This window comes from Miniopterus natalensis, chromosome 9 (assembly GCF_054644295.1).
Source record: "Miniopterus natalensis isolate mMinNat1 chromosome 9, mMinNat1.hap1, whole genome shotgun sequence".
Taxonomy (NCBI): Eukaryota; Metazoa; Chordata; class Mammalia; order Chiroptera; family Miniopteridae; genus Miniopterus; species Miniopterus natalensis.
This window is the reverse complement of record NC_142089.1, coordinates 52,563,438-52,571,652: the sequence shown is the minus strand read 5'-3', so window position 1 is coordinate 52,571,652 and position 8,215 is coordinate 52,563,438. Positions and strand designations below refer to the sequence as shown.

The 8,215-nt window shown below is 40.6% G+C and overlaps 1 pseudogene; it reads right to left on the bottom strand.

Moving 5' to 3' along the window:
- Nucleotides 1-3,163: 3,163 nt before the first annotated feature.
- Nucleotides 3,164-6,099, bottom strand: LOC107543168 (uncharacterized; annotated as a pseudogene).
- Nucleotides 6,100-8,215: the final 2,116 nt, after the last annotated feature.

The following is an 8,215-nucleotide window of genomic DNA, read 5'->3' as shown; positions in this document are numbered from 1 at the left end:
AAGTGTTATAGGAAGAGAAGGCAGATCCACATCCACAAGAAGTGTCTACTACAGTGAAAACAAAGCACTCCACCTTCTATAACAGAAATAGGCAAAATAATCAATTAGGAGATTCTCTGATCCCCCTGAGGAATTGTCTCATATAGGGGCTCAGTGTTAGTCTCTGCTGTTGGTAGGATACTTAGCCAGATCAGCTTTGGTGATTAGAAGTCTGTGTTGCTGTGCAAGTATATAACTTTCATTCTTGCTGCCTTGGACAGTTTGTCATGCTTACACTGGGCAAGGATGAGGTGGCTAGGGAAAGAGGTTGACTGATGGCCAATTCATTGGCCATCATGTCCACTTGATTATTAAAAGTTTTTTTGCTAAGCTTGTTCTTTGATGAGCACTTCCCTGGAACACAAATATCTTCACTTTTAGAGACAGCTCTTCTCCAGACCTCCTTGTCACCAGTTTTCCAATTGTGTTCCTATCAATTCTCTGACCATCCAGTCAAATCGTTAGCCACTGTCCATGATTTCTACCTCTGGTATTCCAGGAAAAATGACCAACCAAATATACTACTTAAAGTTCTGCCTACCGAAAGGGTTTTTCTTCAAGGCCACTTCCGAGTGGGAATATTGTGCTTCAGTAGTCCACGGTTGTCTACTTTTGTATAGTGTCACTATATTATGCAGAGCCATATGTGAATCAAACTCTTTTTTCCTAAGTCAACTGACTACGGAACACCCCATAAGAGACAGGAGGAAACGTAGCAGCAACAAGAGCCATGGATATATGGCTTCCTCATGCAACTTACTTGTACTTTAAGGACCTTTTCAAGACCAGTCCCTTATATCACTTCTACTTTATGACAGTGTTATTGTGCATGCCCAACACTATAACTTGGTAGATTAGACAATAGTCAGTTCATGATGGGCAGCTGAGGTTGCATGTTACTTTATGGACTCTGGTAAGTCAAGATTCCATCTCTATTAGGGCTTAGTAACAATCAGATGCTGTTTCTTGGGGAAAGTATTGTTATATGCTGAGAGTAGCATAGCTTTGCTCCTGTCAAAACTCCATTCAGCATCCCTGTCTGCTGCATACACTTTAAGTACTCTCACATCTGCTGAATCATATGACCCAAATGGCGGAGTAGCTTGCTTGCCAGCCTGATCCATTCCAGAGCCTTCATTTTCTCTGCACCCCACTCCAAATTGGCAACTTTTCCAATTACACACTAAATAGGTCAGAATAAGTATGTCCTCAGCTGAGGATTAAAAACAACAAATAAGTGTGCCTATAAGAGTCACTACAGCAGGATGCAATGGAACCTGATAGCAAAAGCTACAGATAAAACATCCAAAACAGGAGGCCAGATGGAGGATTCAGCTGAGTCTCAAACAATCAGCAAGCCTAGGAGAGCCAAGGTGATTCCTAGAGTAATCATCCAGTCTTCCTTACTCCCAGACATCAAACAGCAAGCTGCAGTATCAGTGGGGAGGGCAAATAAGGCCCAGAGGGCATCAAGAGAGCTGGAAGCCTTTCTTCCACTATCATGATAATGACTAACATTTACCGAGCATCTAGTATGTGCTAGAAGTTGTTCTAAGCATCCACATGCTTTATCCAATTTGATTCTAACTACCTATGAGAGTGGTAGTGTGGTTATCTTTATTTTAAAGATGAGGCAATTAGGTTCAGCAAATTTAAGGTCACATGGTTAGAATTTGGTAGAGTCGGTCAGGGTTTTATTTTCTTTGTATCCAGACACTACTGAAGGGAGAAAAGTCAGGAGAAAATCCTTGAGAGAGAAGAAATACAAGATGTGGGTTTGGATTTGAAAATGACTCAGTTTACATCCTGAAGAAAATTGTTCCAAATAGTCAGGCTTCTCCAGAGAAGCAGTGTGTGCATGTGCACATAGACACACAAACATACACACACTTTTATTTATTTATTTATTTATTTATTTATTTATTTATTTATTTATTATAAGAAATTGGATTACAAAGTTATGGAAGCTGAGAGTTCTACAATCTGCTGTCTGCAGCTGGATACACAAGAAAACAGGTGGTGTAGATCCAGTCTGAGTCCAAAAGCCTGCAAACCAAGAGAGCCAATGATGCAAGTCCCAGTCCAAAAGCAGAAAAAAATCAATGTTCTAGCTCATGCACTCAGGTATAGAGAGCAAATGCTCTCCTACCCTGTCTTTTGTTTGATGCAGGCTTCCAGCACATCGGATGGGGCCCACCCAATTGAGGACAGCAATCTGCTTTACTCAGTCCACTAATTCAAATATTAATTTCATCCAAATACACCTTCACAGACACAACAAGAAATAATGTTTTACCAACTATCTGGGCATCTTTAGCTCAGTCAAGTTGAGACATAAAATGAATCATTACAAGGTCACCCCTTTTTAATTTGACAACCATACACATCTCCTTAAATCAATCTCCAAATAAAAACAACATAAGGTCATAATTCTATCTAATGTGATATAACCAGTATGCATACTGAAAATGCACTAATCCCATCCCCAGAAAAAGAGGTTAAGTCCTTCAGTGGCATTCACTCTTCTCCTTGATATCCCATAACAAATACTATGATGTAAGATTGACAGTAATTAAATATTATGATAAGTTAATACATCTTATGTTACATGATAAGAGAACAGGAGAGCAAGGGATGCAAAGATATTTGCTTACTATATATTAATACACATACACTATCATATTGATAACAAAATGAAGAGAAATGCTCATTATAGCCCTCATTTCTTTAACTGGTCACATGGTCGTAGCTGGCTAGTATTTATCACTAACTTCTTCCATTACCCATTCTGTATCTCTTTTGTTCTCATCAAGCAGCCCAGCTGGTTATAGTCCTTTACCTGGTGGAGTGACCTAAACCATTCTTTTTCTTTTTAAAAAAATATATTTTATTGATTTCAGACAGAGGAAGGGAGAGGGAGAAATAGAAACATCAATGATGAGAGAGTCATTGATCAGCTGCTTCCTGCTCCCCCCCCGCCCCGGGATCAAGCCAGAAACTCAGGCATGTGCCCTGACCAGGAATCAAACCCAGATCTCTTGGGTCATACATCGATGTTCAACCACTGAACCATGCTGGCCAGGCTTGAAGGGTCTGAGCCAGTAGTCCTGCTTGGATTGGATTCTTATAGTTTCCATTTTCCATTGACCTTAATTGTAAGACATGGTACTACTGAAAGACATCCTAAGGTATCTCTTACATTGCAGACATGCTCTTCCTTACGTCCATTGTGGAGTAGCAGCAGTTCAATTTCCCCTTGGGAGTCAAGATCAATCACCTCAGCTTGCACAGAAATTCTCTTTTTGTCTGTTGATTTAGAGCCAAGTTGAGTCCAAAGGGGCCAGCAAAAAATTACACAGCAGTTTTAATTTTCAGTTCAGTGGAATCCTTGTTGTTTCTGCTGGTGGAAGCATTTCTCCCTTTGGAATTAAGACCTCTAGGCCAGCAGAGCATAAGGTCATGGGAACAGGAAGCAAAAATTGTGGGTAGGGTAATAGTGAGCGGCGCCACTTCCATTTCCAGCCCTTGATTTATAGATTTGTGAATTTTAGCTGTAGGATAAACAGTTCCATATATTGGATGCTAATTCAGAGCATATACAGCCTTGTGTAGAACCTAGCCCCAGCCCTATAAGGCATTGCCACCGAGCTGGTGCCATAACTGAATTTTCAAAAGGGCATTCCACTTTTCTGTCAAACCAGTTGCTTCAGGGGTGGGGATCCTGGTAAGACCAGTCAGATATGTCTATAGATATAGTTATATACTTCTTCCTTAAGTTTCCATGTCCCTGACCATTCAGACAAACCATTGGCCAGAACCCATGAATTGGTGTATGATCCCTGGTCTGATTGTTTCTCCTAAGCAAAGTCAACAACCAGGTACACTGCCCAAAATTCTGCTCACTGGGAGGATTTTCCATGAATATGGGCCCATCGCTGCACTTCTTTGGCTGTGAAATAAGTTCCTCGATCAGAAGCAACGCTATGTAGAATACTATGCTGACAGATAAAGTAGTCTGTAAGCTTGCAGGTGATAGTTTTGGCAGAAGCATTGAATGCAAGGAAGGCAAATCTGTATCCAGAGTAAGTGTTTATTCCAGTAAGAACAAAATGCTGCCCTTTCCATGATGGAAGTGGTCCAATGTAATCAACCTGCCACCAGGTAGCAAGCTGGCTGATCGCCCTGGGGAATGGTGCCATATTGGAGCTCAGCGTTAGTCTCTGCTGTTGATAAATTAGACATTCAGCAGTAGTTGTGCCTAGGTGAGCTTTAGTGATTGGAAGTCCCTGCTGCTGAGCCCATGCATAACCATCATCCCTGCCACCATGGCCACTTTGTCCACGAGCCCACTGGGTAAAGACAGGGGTGGCTGGGGAACAAGGCTGAGCCATACCTACAGAATGAGTGATCCTATCCACTTTATTAAAATCTTCCTCTGCTGAGGTCATCCTCTGGTGAACATTCACATGGGACACAAATAAACAAATGTCTTCATGTTTTTTCCCATTTGGAAATGTCTATAGATATAGATACATATTTCTTTCTCAAGTTTTCATGTCCCTGACCATTCAGACAAACCATTGACCAGAGCCCATGAATTGGTGTATAATCCCATGTCTGGTCATTTCTCCTAAGCAAAGTCAACAACCAGGTGCACTGCCCAAAATTCTGCTTACTGGGAGGATTTTCCTTCACCACTGTCCTTCAGAGATGTCCCAAATATGGGGCTATAGTGTTGCAGCTGTCCACTTTTGGGTGATGTCTACATATTGTGCAGAAAGATCTATAAACAAAACTGAGTCTTCTCTTCCACCATCAACTAATCATAAGGAACTCCCCACGAGACCATAGGTACAGACTGGGAGAGAGATTAGTGTAACAAGAGTAAGGATCATGGGCATTTGGGACACTTCTTCATGTAACTTGTGCCTTCAGTATCCACTTTGGTCCAATTACATATATACTATTTCCATTTGATTATAAAGTGCTGCTGTGCATGCCCAATTTTATGGCTTGCTTGATCAGATTACACTCACTTCATGATGGGCAATTCAGGTTGCAGGATAACTTGATGGCCCATGGCTAAATATTCAGTCTCCACTAAAGCCCTGTAAGCAGGCCGAGAGATACTCCTCAAAAGGAGAGCAGCTAACTGTGTAGGATACTCCAAAATTTTAAGTGTTTTAGTTCACCCATAGGGACTTACATGCAAAGGCTCCAAAAAGCATTCTTATCTGTCACTAACACTTTAAACATCATTGAATCTGCTAAATAATATGGCACAAATGGCAGAGCAGCTTGCATAGCCATCTGGACCTATTATAGAGTCTTCTCCTCTTCTGGGTCTCTCTCAAATCTAGCAGCTTTTTGGGTCGCTCAGTAAATGGGCCAGAGTAACACACCCAAGTGAGAACTATGTTGCTTCCAAAATTCAAAGAGGCCTACTAGGCATGTGATTCTTTTTTGGTTGTAGTAGCAGCTAGATGCAACAACTTACTTTTTACCGTAGAAGGGATAGCTCAAAATCTTCCACACTCCCGAACCTCTAGAAATTTCACTGAAGGAGAAGGTCCCTGAATTTATGTTGGATTTACTTCCTACCCTCTGGCACAAAAATATCTTACCAATAAGTCTAGAGTAGTTACTACTTCTTGCTCTCTAGGTATAACCAGCCAAAGGTTACCAATGTAATGGACCCATATAATATCACGTGGAGAGAAATAGCAATCAAGATCCCAGTGAACTCAGTTATGACTTGGGGCTAGAGAGTTGATCTACCCCTGAAGTAGGACAGTGAAAGTATATTGCTGGCCTTGACAGCTGAAAGCAAGCAATTTCCGATGGGACTTATTGACAGGGATGGAGAAAAAGGCGTTTTCCTGATCAATAGCTGCATGTCAGGTACCAGAGGATGTGTATCCTACATCTCTTTACAGTGGCTGCATTTGGAGTCTGGTTACATTTATGACAATCCACTGTTATTCTCCAACATCCAGCAGTTTCTTTACAGGCCAAAGAGGCACGTTGAATGGGGGTGTGGTGGGAATTACCATCCTGCATCCTTGAACTCCCTCAGGCTTGCAATAATCTCTAATCCTTCCAATAATCTGGTACTATGCTTTTGGTTTACTATTCTCCTAGATAGAAGGAATTCTAGTAGCTTCTATTTGACCTTCCCCACCATAATGGCCCTTACTCCATGGGTCAGGGAACCAGCGTGTTATAATTCTGGAAGTGGCCAGGTTAAGTGCCTTTCTTGACTGAGCATAAGTGGAGCAGTGCAGTCAGGAGCAAGTTAAATTCAGTTACAAAGAAATAAAGTGGTTATACCGCTGCTTATCTGTGTTATGACTATATATTTCACACTGCTATACATGTAAACCTCTGGCATATATTAAACATTCTATGGTGCATAGAAGCCAACCTAAGATGCTTCAGTGCTTGTGGGTGAGAATGTGTCGATAATCCACATGGTGGAGTAGGGAGCAGGGAAATATCAGGACCCCACTGTATAGGTCCACTTCTGCTAGATATGCTGGAGTTACAAACAATCCAAAAATCTTGGTGCCTTGTTGCAACAAAGCTTCCTTTCTAGCTCTCATTACTCTCGTTAGCTGAATGACTAAAATTTTGGACAACATCTTCTTATCCTGGAGTCCAGGCTGAAAAAGAAGTCTGTATCTAGACGTTGCTGGAATTGTGGAATCACATGAAGGCTTTTAAAACTTCTGCTTACAATTGGCATCACCATTTCCATGCCACTTCACTGGTCACAGCAAGACATCCAAAGGGCAAGAAGGATGGCCCTGAAAGGTAGGAAATATTTTGACTATATTTAAACGTACTATATCAAGTCTTGTAGTCATGGTTTGAAATTTAACAATTCCACACAGTGAAATAAATGACACCTAGAGAGTAAGAAAAACCTTTTTATATAGCATTTATTTTAGAAGTGTATTTTCCTACCAAAAGACAGAATAATCTAAAATCCTGCTACCTACTTCACTGCAGAAAGAGAGAATAGAACTCCCGGAATTCATAGCAGGTATATTTGCAGAGGTGAAAGAAAAAAGCATTTCCTTATATTTCACTTTTGCCTGTGAAGAAACATATAGAAATATGCATACCCATGGCTCCCTAAATATAATTGATAAAGACTTTGCGCTTCAAAAGTAAAATTTTGAAAAATTAATCAAAAAGATAAAGAATTCTCTGTAAGTCCATGACCAGCACTGGTTGGATGATGAGAGATATGACCTTGATTCACGTGGGGACTGTGCAGCTGAGTATAGAGGAGCTGGTGTTGGAACTGGACCAGAACAAGAGAGACAATAAGAGAAAAGATTTCCAAGGTTCTTTTATTTCAAACTAAGAGCTAATGAAGACTTTTAAGCAGGGAAGAGGCAGGGCTATATTTGTATAATTAAATCAAAATCACAGAAAATAACATGGATGGATTAGAAATGAGACAAAAGTCAAGGCAAGACTGCTAGAATTAGAGTAATGTTGGCTAGATGTGGAAGGCCCTGAAACTAGGCAAGGCGCAGTAGTAATAGAAAAGTAAGAACAAATGGAAAACTATTATAGAGATTAAAAGAATAGGACTTGGTGACTGCATGAGAAGTTTGAATGAGAAGATAGGCTCCAATGATTGCCAAATTTTGGGTTTGGTACAGCTGGGCAAGTATTGTGAAATTGTTTAGAAATTCAGATTTAAGTACTAGTTGCTACATCCTGGATTTGTGACCTTAAATGGGTTATTTTGTCTCGAGCCTCCATATCTTCATCCACAAAACTGAGCTGATAATAGTACTCCCATCATAGAACTATTGTGAAACGTTATACACTCTTATTAGTGCCAACTTCAGAGACCCTCTAAGGCACTTGAGACTTGAGGACACAGTAAGACAGATCAGTTGGCCACCCAATCTGCAATTTTATTAATATTGCATTGCTGGAATGCATAGGCCATGTGAAGAACAGAGTACGAATGTCTCGCCATTGCTTCAAAATAGATCACTTAAAAATGCTTATATAAGAAAGTTAAAAACCTTTTCTTTCATCTTGCCACTGTGTCCATTCGGGTTTGCCTCACATATGTTAGTCTTGGATGACTTTTCTTCTGCCTTTAGTTCCTTACTAGATATCTTTGAAGATGAGCCTTCACCCAGCTCAA